The sequence below is a fragment of the Rhipicephalus sanguineus genome, chromosome 2 (genome assembly GCF_013339695.2).
Source record: "Rhipicephalus sanguineus isolate Rsan-2018 chromosome 2, BIME_Rsan_1.4, whole genome shotgun sequence".
Lineage (NCBI taxonomy): Eukaryota > Metazoa > Arthropoda > Arachnida > Ixodida > Ixodidae > Rhipicephalus > Rhipicephalus sanguineus.
The window spans coordinates 87,762,491-87,775,919 of NC_051177.1; positions in this window are offsets into that span (position 1 = coordinate 87,762,491).

Below are 13,429 nucleotides of genomic sequence, written 5' to 3' on the forward strand. Positions count from 1 at the left end.
GAGCGGCGCTGTGCCCACTGATAGAATGCCCTTATCCTGCACGCCATATTCTAAGGAAACATTGCCGGAAGTGTTCTGAAATTACAAACCGGGGAGTGTTACTCATGCAAGGAACCCAACATAACGGAAAATAGCGTTCGTCGACATGTGACTAGCGGGACGAATGATAATAATGAAAACACGCACATTCATACACACACACACCCATAGCGAGAGAGACATAAAGAGAGAGAGAAGACAATTACGCTGAACTGTAAATGAAAAACAATAAATTTTTATACTTTCATAGAAGGTTAGTAGAACGCGATAGCGTAATCGGACCGTGTTCGTATCACTTTCCCAATCGCTAGCCTCGCTTCGCTTCTCGAGGGACATCTAAACCGTGGCCGCGAGGAAAGTCAAAGTGCGGACGCCCTCCGGCTCCTATATCCATTGATGCGGAGCGAAGAAACACGGCGAGGCGCTGCCGTTTAAAGTGAGTTATTCAATCATACCAGTTACGATACTGCGTTCTGAAACCTAGCCCAATGGTCGATTCCGCCGGGCTTGCAGACTGTCGCGCCATCTGGGCGCAGCAGTGCAAAGCATAAACATGCCGCGGCTTTATGCACTGCCATGTTGTTTGACAGTATGCGGCGGCGCTCACGGCAGCGCAACGTTAGATATACCGTTTATTAGCTTATTTTTTTGTCAACAGATGACGCTACAATCAGCATACCCCCGCGATTTTGGCGAATGGCGAGTTCGGATTTTGATACACGGGGGGCTCATGGCTAGCTTCGCAACTCGTATGATTGAAGAACTCTGGTTTAAAGCGCGCCCGTGGGCCTTTTGCGCCATCTCGCGAGGGATAGTCAAGCCTCTGCCACGCTGAAGCACCTCCGAGATGTGCGTACCACCAACGGTAAATGGTGTATATAGATAGCTCGCCGTTAGTATGCTAGGGGATGTATGCGTATTGGCCAGGCGGCGAAACTCATCGCGCCATGGAACGATTAGGTCGCAGGTTCGAATCCATGGTCCCGTTTGAACAGCAGATTTTTTATTAATTCTTTATTTTCATCTTTCTCGATTTTTCGCTCACAACTAACGACGCCGACGTCGACACCGGAATTTCTGCGAAATGAGCTCTTTACGCTATCGCGTTAAAACACGCAATAATAATTCCAGACACTGCAGCACCCAGCTTCACAGTGGCTGCATTGACTCCGGGGCTAGGCGTGTATGTTGTCCCCTTAGAGCCATTTCTTATACCGTTGAAAAAAAAAATGAACATGGAATTTTGCTGGAGCCCATGTTTCGACAAGCGGGAAAGTCCACTTGAACGGGACGTTGACTGCAGCGACAGTCCATGTTCAAAAATTTTGTCATCTTTTGAAGCCTCTGTCTTCCCCCTGAACTTCTGTCTTTGATTTTTGTACTGCTGTCGTTCGCTAGCACATTTTTATTCTGCGCCTGCTAACTCCTTAATATTATATCACCACCTTTGGCTCTGTCGCGCTACTGCGTTTTCCATACCTTGGCACACAGTCAGCCAGTCTAAAAGACACACTTATTCTCTGTTTAAACATTAGTTTTCGAGAAGAAAATTTAGCAGGCGTGCCCTGCACTGGTAAGACAGACATATTCCCTAAGAAGTGCAGACAGAGTCCGCAATAACAGAAAGAAAGAAAAGAAAACGGCGTTCTTCCCTCTAGCGGATATAGAGTTTCTTTCCATTATCTATTTTGGGCTATGAACGAATAGATAGATAGATAGATAGATAGATAGATAGATAGATAGATAGATAGATAGATAGATAGATAGATAGATAGATAGATAGATAGATAGATAGATAGATAGATAGATAGATAGATAGATAGATAGATACCAATGTGCACTGAAAGGGAGAACATGAGTGTGGAAGTAAGCATAAATAATTGACAGTACTCTTCCTCTGTCAAAGCGGTCATGTGTATTGAAAGCTTTATAAAGAAGAAAAAGAAATGCGAGGGTAAGGTATAACGAATAGGCACATGAAAGATGGCGATATCGGAAAAAGTAAGAACTCTTTTATAGTCATTTGACATGAAAACGAAGACATGATATGTTTTAGTCAAAAGTAATTGGGAAAGTAAGAGTAATTTTCTTGAAGTAACTAATTACTTTAATAAATTATCAGCCCGCTAAACTCATTCATTACAGCAGTAATTGCCTCAAGAACTTAATTACTGTACTTTAATTACGCTAATTTCATTACTGCCAAGTCGGTTTACCGCTGTATCGTGACGCCCCACCGATGTCATGGCGTGCATCGGGATCATGCATAATCACGCGTGTGTCCACCGCAAGGAGCGATTGTGTGGCTCATCGCGGTCCAGTGAGGTGGCGTAGGCCGGGGATTAAACGAAAACTGAGAATCCTGTCGCTACTTCAACCGTGGGACTTTCCTATGCAAGAACCCAACAGTGAGGCAGCATACACTCATCATAAGCGTGTATGTTGTCCCCTTAGAGCCATTTCTTATACCGTTGAAAAAAAAAAAAATGAACATGGAATTTTGCTGGAGCCCATGTTTCGACAAGCGGGAAAGTCCACTTGAACGGGACGTTGACTGCAGCGACAGTCCATGTTCAAAAATTTTGTCATCTTTTGAAGCCTCTGTCTTCCCCCTGAACTTCTGTCTTTGATTTTTGTACTGCTGTCGTTCGCTAGCACATTTTTATTCTGCGCCTGCTAACTCCTTAATATTATATCACCACCTTTGGCTCTGTCGCGCTACTGCGTTTTCCATACCTTGGCACACAGTCAGCCAGTCTAAAAGACACACTTATTCTCTGTTTAAACATTAGTTTTCCCTGCTAGACTCATCTTTTGCCTCTTAATCTGAGCGAGGAAGTCAACTACTCGCGTCTACTCCTTAATTCACCAGTGTTTCTCTTAGCCTTACATCTATGACATTTTATTACGCCGTACGCCATGTAGTCCTTAGCTTCCTAGAGTTCTTTGGTGTCGTCAAAATTTCGGCCCCGTAATTTAACGATAGGCATGCTTTATAGCTTCCTTTTTATTCTTTTGGTAAGCCACTGTGTTTGTGAGTCGGGATGCCAGGCAACGTGCTCCCCAACTAAATTTTGTTCGTCTGGTGGGTCCATACCCCCCACCCCCTGAAAGGAATATTTAAACTTCAAATCGTCCTCTGAAAGGGGTATTTATACTTCGCGCCTAAATTATTTCCCTTATTAATTGCCTACATCATTACCTTCATCTGGCTTCTGTCAAAACAGTTTCTATGATCCTTTTCTAGATTGCCTTGGTGAATAGTGGCAGCAAGGAGCAGTAGATATATCCATGCCTATTTCTTAAAGGATAAAGGATCGTTTTTTTTTTTTCGTAAATACCTGCCTCCATTGTGATTTCGTATAAGATTACCTAGCAGAGAGTGCCATCTGTCTACCCAGTATGGTGCTCGCATAGCTAGTAATACCTCCGTCCAGTGCTAAAGTTGCAACAGAACTAAGTCACTCGCCCGTAAAGCTGAACCAAATGACTGGAACTCTGCAGCAAGTTTTCGGTACGCAATAGAGATGGCGCCACAGGGGAGTAGGCTGCAGAGCCGTAAATTCTATATGGTCCTGGCAAGTCCACTATCATTTCTCCCTAGCATTGTTTATATTGCAGTTCTTCTTCATTAGTTTCAGTGTCTGTGGGTTCCTCTTCTCGTCCACGAGACGGCTTGCTGCATCATGATCAATGACGAGTGATAGGCAGCGTGTGACTGGAGCACGTATTTCGAAATCCCACTAACGAGCGAACCAAAGGGACAGGTTGGGTCATGTTTGGTACTATGCAAGGCGTTCACTGTAGTCCTCGCTTCCTGTGTTACTTACTAGGAATCTATTTACGTCTCCGAGGGCATGCGACAAGAATGGGTCGGAGGAGCGTTGGCACACGTGTACGTCTCTGATTGCATCAAATGGCCGCACGAAACTGCTGGCTAGAAGAAAATTATTTTTCCACTGTACCACACAGTTCCATGGAAGCCGGATGAAAAATAACTAGGTTTCGTAAGCTTTCTTCGTGTCGTTGGACGAACTTTTACTGACATTGCGTCAACCAGACGCACTCACGAGCCTCTCACGTGAATGCATGGTCGGTGGCGCACGCAGAACTCGATATCAGGGTGATTTGCATACAGACAATTGCGGCTTCAAGGATGACGTCATCTGTGCGGTGAAAATGCTAATCCGTGCAGTGTGAAAAACCTTTGTTTTCGTCCGTGTTTTACAACTCAAGATTCAAAAAAAAAAAAAAAGAAAAACACAGCATTGCGTTACGAGCTTTTTGTATCATTCTTTACCTGCTTTGTACCGTGCATGATAAGGGTCACTCCTGCGGTTTTACATACACGATCATGCAAATATCAGGTAAAGTGGAACAGGCTTCCTCAGTTAGTACAAACAAATCTGCCGTTTTTTGCTGGACGGGACTAATAACTGCATTATGTTTAGGCAGAAACGAATGTAGTACAAGGTTAAAAACTTAAGATAAGACGCCTCTCTTTGTCCACACTTTGCAAGAGTCTTCCGGTAATAGACGGCGCGCAATCTCCGTATTTTGCGGACATGCGTGATGCATTTCACGAGGCACGCACTTGTACTCGTTGCATACTTCAATGCGTGACATTTCTTTGTATGCATATGTCGACAGAAATCCCGCTTTTCGAAGCCAAATAAATCAGCGAGAGCCGCTTTATAGCTTACTTATTCTTGCGTCGCCGTTAAGCCAGGTGAATACATCTAAACTAAATACAGCCAATACGCGCTTCTTTAAGTTTGTGAGCGGCACGTACTACATGTCGTGAACGAAAAAGAAAATACTACAAGTGAAAAGGCCTGAACACAGTGCTGCAGTGTAACATGTAGCGTGTGATTAGAGCATTCGCTTCCTGTCTTACTCACCGTTCTCACTGTGCATAGTAACAGAGTCCTTCTAGGACTACACTCGGGGGTATCCTGAATATATACACAGCAAAAAACAAATCATTTACGGAAGCAAGAAATATCAGTTGTGCTATACAGCCTTCTGGGCATGCACGTATTCATGCCGCCTTTTAGGGAGCCATATACAGAACTTATACTACAGTATATAAATAAGTAATTACGAAGTTACGGAGATTCTGTGCTTACGGGAGATTTAATTCCGCCATTACAATATGGGAAGTAATGTCAACAACTAAAGATTGTTTATTATTGTTGCGAACACGAAAGTCATTGACCATGATTTCAATGTTTGTGAAGCTCACCGCGACTCTAATGCTTCCGAAAAAAAAAATGTGGGGGTTACTTATCTCCTGCCTTGTCTCCAAGAATTACTTACCCCTGCAACCTTGGCAACAGCGTCGAGTAACGCTCAATGTAGGATCATATTTTTCACGAACTGCCGATAACCTGCTTCGATCGCTAATGGCCTGTTCACCTGCCCCATAGGCGCTCGACCTAAATGTTGGCTGAGTGCCAGAATACGAACTAGCTCTCTAAGGCCTACAAATAATTGTCCTTGCTTGTGCCCTGAAAATAGCAAAAACTAAGCCTCGCGTATTTTCGTCATAGTGCCCCTCTTTCGTTTCCGATCTTAAAACTGCACAAGCTTCTATACTATTTGCTCGATCTCATCTCGGGATAGTGAGCGGGCCCTATTCCATCGAACACGGCGTTGGAGTGCTCCCAAGTACAACGTACGTGGCTGTCGCAACCGCAGCTATTTGTTTTCTGTTCGAACCCCCCCCCCCCTTTCTCCGTGCACTAGAAAAGGCCACTAGCCTTCTGTTTGGTAGGAGAATGTGCATCAAGCAATCAGCTCATTAATCGCCTCATACGCCGCAGCGCCGCCTGTTCCCTCCTAAAGAATCGATACATTCATTTCCGCGAGGTAATCAAGTGCGTTGTGACGTCAAAGCGTACAACTCCGGCCACCGCTTGCGCCAACGTCTCGGAGGTGAACAGCCCCGTTTGTAAACGTTGCTTCAGGCTCGCAATAATCCATCCGTTTGCCTTAGCTACGCGAATCCGCCGTGGCATCTTAGTATAGGTAAAGTGTTAACGCACGCTGTTAAGCTCGAGGACTCGGGTTCGATTCCCGTCCCCGGCGGCCGCATTTAGATGGGGGCGAAATGCAAAGAACACCCGTGCACTTAGATTTAGGGGCATATTAAAGAACCCCAGATGGTCATAATTAATCCTGGGTCCCCCACTGGGGCGTGCGTCATAATCGTATCACGGTTCTCGCGAGGGAAACCCAATAAATTATTAAGGCGAGAGCTTTAGATGCCTCGTTAAACATGAAAAGTAAAAGTGACCGTCAGCGTAAGTGTCAACACGAGTGATGCAAAAAATCATCATGTGATGAAGTCACTTTATCGCCAGAATCTGTGACATCATCATGATGTCATAGGGACGTCACACGATGAAGTCATCACATGACATCTTCGCTTAGTCATGGGAGGGCCGATCCCGGAGGCACGTGAGGTGCAGAAAGCCTGCAATGCCTTCGATCCCGGAGGCCGTTCAAAATCACGCTATGTGCAGAAATCTTTCGGGGGGGGGGGGATATAATTGTTAGAGTTTAACGTCCCAAAACCACGATATGATTATGAGGAATGCCGTAGTGGAGGGCTCCGGAAATTTCGAGCCCTTGTGGTTCTTTAATGTGCACCTAAATCTAAGTACACGGGCCTCAAGCATTTCCGCCTCCATCGAAAATGCCGCCGCCGCGGCCGGGATTTCGGAGATGGGGACATCAATAGAATCGACGGAGAAGAAAAGAAGGTGGCTTTCGCCTTCGAGTCATCTTAGGTGAATGCATGAGGAACCCTGTGAGTTTTCAATCTTCGCTGCACGCGATGAAGAGACCGTCGCCAAGGTTTTGCTCGTTCGCGCCAACCGTAGTGTGAAGCACCTCTCAACGCTTTTCCTAAAGCTTTATTGCCTCGAGAAAGAGAGAGGGAAAGAGATTAAAAGACAGGTAGGCTAAGCATGCACAAGTCTTGTTTAATGCCATGAGTTAGAGGGCAAAGCGGAGAAAAGTGAATGCAATGTAGAGACGCAGCTTACAGTAACTTTATTGCGTGGAAGAGGTCCATTTAGTGTATGATCAGCCACATGTAATCGGTGTTGGGCATTTCCAGTTTCAGTGCTCAACTAGGAATGTGGTAACAATATATTCGTCTGCGTCTGAGCTAGAGTACTTGCTCGCACGTTAGGCGCTTATTTATTTAGTTATTTATTTAGTTATTTAATATTTTCCCAGCCTGAAATATTTACTTATTAAAAACACTTTCAGGGCCCGAAGACACTACAGAAAGGAGTAGGCTGTCGCACATAATGAGAAAAAGATATCCAGGACCAAGCGGGATTTCAACCCAGGCCCCTAGCGTGGCTGTCGAGTATTTTACCACGGAGCCACGCCGATGCTCGAACCTCCTTCGCAAAAAGCTCCTCTACAGGCATCATGTCGGGCATGGAATTGCGTTAAAAAATGCAATATAGCATGGCAGAATAGTAACTTAACAACCAGGTGTCACACAATATGAATTGCCTAAGGAGTGTGTGGATTAAAGCCTGTCATCAATTACAAAAGGGTTAGCCATAATTTTTCATCATCACTAGGCACAGCATCAACAAAGTGCATATAATGCCCTACAGGTGTTTAGCGGGTACCTCGCGTCTCCGTAGAATGACGAATAATGACCTAGCGGATACTTCCAGCGGCGTAGGTAGAATGTGGTTCGGGGGCGGGGGGGGGGGGGGGGGTGACCCCCATGATACGACGTGGGGTCCGGGCAGGTAAGTGTGGTCGAGTGTCATTCAGTGCTCTATCCCACGGGAGAAAAATCCTAGAGGGAGGGGGGGGGGAGGTGGAGGGCCCGGACGCGGTGTGCCGTCCCCTTGCTACGCCACTGGGTGCTTACATAGTTTGCAAAATTATGATGTATGGCGTAGTGGGTACCCTAACTGTAGTTGTAGCAGTCGTTCCAAGAGAGTTTGCAAATAACTCTAGAAAGGCAGCTCCTCCAGCTTTTGCTGTGACTGTGCTGCGTGTTCCACGCAAGTCTGGCATTTTGTTTCTTTTTTGTTTGTTCATGACTAGTTCACTAATGCGTAACAGCTGCGCTTGTCCGGATTTCTTTGCAAGTTCTGTTAGTTTCCTCGTCGAGTTTCACGTATTTCTGCAAGAAATCTTCGCTAGCCGATACACCATTTCCTTTGAGCTCGTGATTCGAATCACGAGCTCAAGGCTATCTTGGCGCAGATCTGCGCCAAGATAGCACTCCTGGCTTTAGGCGTCGAAAATTTGATGATAATTGGTCGAGTCTTAATCGGCACATGACTAACCTGTGCGCTCGACAAACTTCCCAGTGAGAAATTTGCAATTTAAGATGACGAGACAATACATCGTCAGGAAGGCCTTCCGACTGGACCTGGGTATCCCAAAGAACAGTAAGTTATCTAAGTTATCTCGTCTGGACCTTTCTTCAATATCGTCCAGTTGTGCATTGAGTGCCTGGCCTTGCATCCTGACAGTTTTAATGACTAGACGTGGTACCCCAGGGTGTCGCCTGCAGAACCTTGAAATGATTCAACGAAAGATCAAACCACCCATTACTTTACTGTTAAGTCAGAGACAGTTTGTGCTAGCGCATCCTGTTTTGTCTTAAGGTCGGCAAGAACTGCCATTACTTCATCATGACGGTGGTAAACTTTTCCAGAAAGTCTAGCGATGGCATCTGGGATTTCTTTGTTAGTACTTGCGGGGCCGCGGTTTAGTTCAGCGTCTCCGTAACATAGTAGAAGCTTTGTCATAAGCACGCATGCGCATAAGCGCTCAAATAATACATCTGGGCACGGTAGGAGCAGCAGTCAGACCTTGCTAGTCCGCTCACTGTAAAGAGAGGGAGGTTTACTAACCTGCGCAAAAAGCAAGAACGGATTTTTGAGCGCCCGCATTGTTGCAGCTCCACCATGCCCACTGAAGAAACAGAGGAATTCTGTGGTGTTTATATCCTCTTCCGTCGCTGTAGGCGCCAGCAGTGCTGTCGACCAGCTGGCGATGGAAGTAAGGTTACCGTTTAGACAGGGCTGGTGACACGAACGCGTATCATCGAAGTTCGGGGCCGTCAGCAACACTGGCGTCGAGTAGCTGGCAGCCGTTGGAGCTGCAAGTTCTAGCCACGTAACAAATTGGGATATAAACTGCACAAAAAGCAACATCGGATTTTTTAGCGGTCGCATCTTGCCGCTTCACCATGCCCACTGAAGGAACGGATGAATTTTGTGGGCTTTATATTCTACCGCGTCGCTGTTGTCAAGGTGCTGTAGTCGCCAGCAGTGTTTTCGACCAGTTGACCATGGAAGGAATGTCACCGTTTTAATTAGACAGGCCTAATGAGACGAGGGTGTATCAGTGAAGATCGGGGCAATACTGGCGTCGAATGAATGAATTAATTAAAAAAAGAAAACTTTATTGCGGCAAGGAAATTATTCCTGTCGACTAGTCGGCAGTCGCTGGATCCGTAAGTTGTAGCCACATGCCATCTCTGGCGATAAAGAGCAACAAAAAGCACGATTGGATTTATGAGCGGCCGCACCGTTGCATGTCCATCGTGCTCAGTCCATAAACACGATAGAAGTGCCGCATTACCAATTAATTTTGCTCTTCAAACGTTAATTGTATAAAATAAAGAAAATTTTTTCCTCTGCATGTGTCCTATGTGTCCTTGATTACCCGTGCTTTTTGAATGGTGTGGTAACATTGCTATTCTAGGCACCTACGTGCCGCGGTGGTCGAGTGGTTATGGGGCTCGATACTGCCATGAAGGGCGCAGGATCGAATCCCAGCAGCGGTGGCCGCATGCCATGGAAGAAAAATGCCTGAGGCCCGTGTGCTTAGATTGAGGTGCACGTTAAAGAACCCCAGGCGGTCGAAATTTCCGGAGGCCTCCACTACGGCGTCTCTCATAATCGTATCGTGGTTCTGGGACGTATAAAACCCCAGAAATCATCATCTATTCCTGACAGCTGTGAGTAAGGGCCGTAAGGCTGGCAACCTTCTTGGGGATATGAACGTCTACCGTGATTGCGAAGCTCGTAATTAAGATGGATATTGTGATTCACCGGTAGATTGCCTGCCATGTTGTTTCACCTGCAACGAAATTGAAATGGACACTAGCGGCATCAAAAAGTGGGCATGTCTATTTGTTCATAGTGATCACCCTGCAGAACGAGCGTCTTGGCGTCAGAGTAGGTTATTGCTTGCATGAGCAAATATTGAGAAACGAACTGAATGCCGAATTATAACGGCGGTGCGCAACGGGCCTGTTGACTATCTTTCCCATTAACACTTCGTCAGTGACATGCACAGCTCACAGAGGTATTAATCAAGTGCCTCTTCTGGACAAGCCCACGGTGTAATAGAAGTCTCTTGACTCCTTTCTGCGCGAGTAAAATGATTAAGTTGGCACATCTCGCGGTCCGTTTGCGATCCGTTACCCGAAGTGTGGCATCTGCAACGAACACTCGAGTTACATTCGGCCGCGTGTCATGTCGTTTTATAACGGTCGTTCGAGTCGTAATGTAATCGCCACAAACTAAGCTAAAACGCAGAATTGTTGATTCATAACACAGATAAAACGCCATCAGTTCGATTGCTACTATACAGAAGTGCACCGACATTCCACCACTGTGACGTCAGAATGTTATCTCCTTTCGGACATGCCTAGAATTTAACGGTCGGCACGAGACTTTCTTCCCTCCACACAGAACACGTGGCATTTATAATGGCCTCATATCTTCGTTGCCATCGTTACTCTTCGCCACGTGGTTGAGATCGAAGTTTCTCGACCTCCCATAGGAGTAGCTGCCGTTTTGTCTTTGCGTTTTTTCGCAGTACGGTTAAACGTTTTGCAAAACACGTGCTGTCTTGTTTTCTATGTGTACTGCGGAGAAAAACAAGGCGCAGGCGAAGACCTCCATCGCTCGGTCATTGCATCTACACGCACGTGGTTTTTTAAGCGTGCGATGGTCGTACACACGAGCCGACGTGAGCCATCACACGGAGGACTCAATGACACGACCTCTGATGGAAACGGGTAGCAACGAAAACTTCAACTCTGTTATTCAGCGATTAAAGGAGAGTGATATCCAGCCTAAGATGACCACTGCAACCTTAGGCTGTTCACCCGAAAGAGCGCTCGACTCGTGTGGTTTGTGTGGAAATTATTCGGTCCGGAAGGGGTATGGAGCAGCACAGGGAGAAGGTATCGAGATTGCGGGCGTGATACGCAAGCAGAATTTCGCGGGGTGTATCGCCGAGGTAGGGGCGGATGAAAATTCATGCCTCGTACCTTGTTTGATATTTCGTGACTTTAAAAGGCATCCGTCTCGACGGCAGCAGATATAATTCGAGTCTGCCTCAATGGTACAAACAGTCTCGATAGCAGCAAGTATAAGAATAATTTAAGTCTGCTTCGACGTACAAAGAAGAAGAAAAAGAGGACTTAAAATTACAACGCTGACTTTAGGTTGTACAGGGCGCACTCACATTGTGGTCTCAAACTTGGTCCCAGTGTTATGATGTGGGACAGGCTGTTTCCTCAAGTGTTGTCCTACGTGACTTCTTGCGCTGTTCTATACGTGACCGTTGACCGGTGTAAGACAGAGCGGATAGTTCCTAAAATATCTTTTTGCAGTCCCTTGCAGGGACGGCGTTCATTCTCAACCTGAAAACACTTCTAGACGGATAACCGAAGCTCAGGATCACGAAGTTTCATTTGGGGAACTGGCTAACAGAGACGACGAAAGAACAGACTGGGATATAAGCGCACACTAGCTACTGAAATTTCGTTGAAGAGAAAGAGACAATATAAATAAAAAAAGTGCAGCGGCAACTGCGCTGCAGCATAATTGACAATAGGTAATCTAACATACCATGACTGCACTAACCGTGAACTCTGGGCGAAGCAAAAAAGACAGAGCCACAGATCCATAGTCCACACATCCGTAAGTTCAGTCAGTGTTTTTAAGAGAGCCCACCATAAAGGAGTTCTGACCCTTCCCTACCTTCCGTGAAGCAGCCATTAGTAAACACCTTCGCAGTGAACGCCATTCCTGTGAAAAACGTTCTGTAAAAGTTCATAAAATAGTTTGTTCATTTCAGATCAGGCTATCTGGATTAGACCTGTGCACGGGCCGTATTTCCGAGCCCGAGCCCGGCCAGGGCCCGCTGACTTTGTCGAAGGCCCTCCCGAGCCCGACGGCAAAGGGCTGCGAGCCCGCCCGGCCCGGCCCGACGTTCGAAAACACAATCCCGGGCCCTGCCCGACTTTTTCAACGACATTTGAACGAGCAGGTAATGCATTTCTATATCGAGCGATTTTTTCACAGAATGAAGGCATTTTTTTTTATTGTCCTTTTTACCGGGCTTGGCTGGCAGAGGAAAAACGGAACGCGAGACAGCCGGCTAGTCACATCCACTATTCTTGCGTGCTGCCAGAGTTCGCGTAGAGTAGTTACGAGCAAAAGCCAAACCCCATATGCGCCAAAATGCACGCGACAGCGACGAGCGACGAAACGGGCCGTTCGCGCGATGTATCGCGTGCTCGAAATCGCGCGATCGCTCGGTTTTTTCACATTTGGAAACCATCGCTCATCACCCGGAAGTCACAAAACACCCGAACCGGATGTACATCAGCGACGTACTAAGCAATGTACTAAGCACATCAGCTGTACACCAACAAATAATGTAATAATTATCCCACGTGCATATAAAAAGTACTGCGAGGCAACGGTAAACGTTTTACGTACCAACATGCAACAAATATTTTATTTGCATTGCATACCTGCGACAGCGCGGCACTTTTGATATACAAGTACACGGCCCCATGCCAGCAACAATGGAGTTCACTCGCCAAAGCCGTCACGAGTATGGGGTATGCCCATGCAAGCGTCAGCTTGCACGAAGGCGATCTACATCGGGTCGCTCGTCGCTGTCGCGTGCATTTTCACTCATATCGGATTTGGCCTTAAATCTATCGCGAACAGTCGGGTGGCGCCGTCACTAGCTCAGGTGGTGTTACTTCTCTGTTCGTCGGAGTGCAACAGACGCAGTGCTTTACCTGCTCCCCTTTTGTTTAAAGCAGCGAATGGAAAAGAAAAGCGGTAAAGGGCGGTCGCGGAAAAGGCGCTGTGCGCGTGCTGGAAAACAATTCCCGCTCATTCTCTATATTTCGGGCTTGAGTCGGGCTTCGCGCCGCGCCCGAGCCCGGCCCGATGAAACTCCAAGTAGCCCGAGCCCGGCCCGGGCCCGAGGTGAAAATACGTCGGCCCGCCCGAGCCCGGCCCGCGGGCCGGGTCGCGCTCGGGCTTTCGGGCTACCCGGAGCCCGTGCACACCTC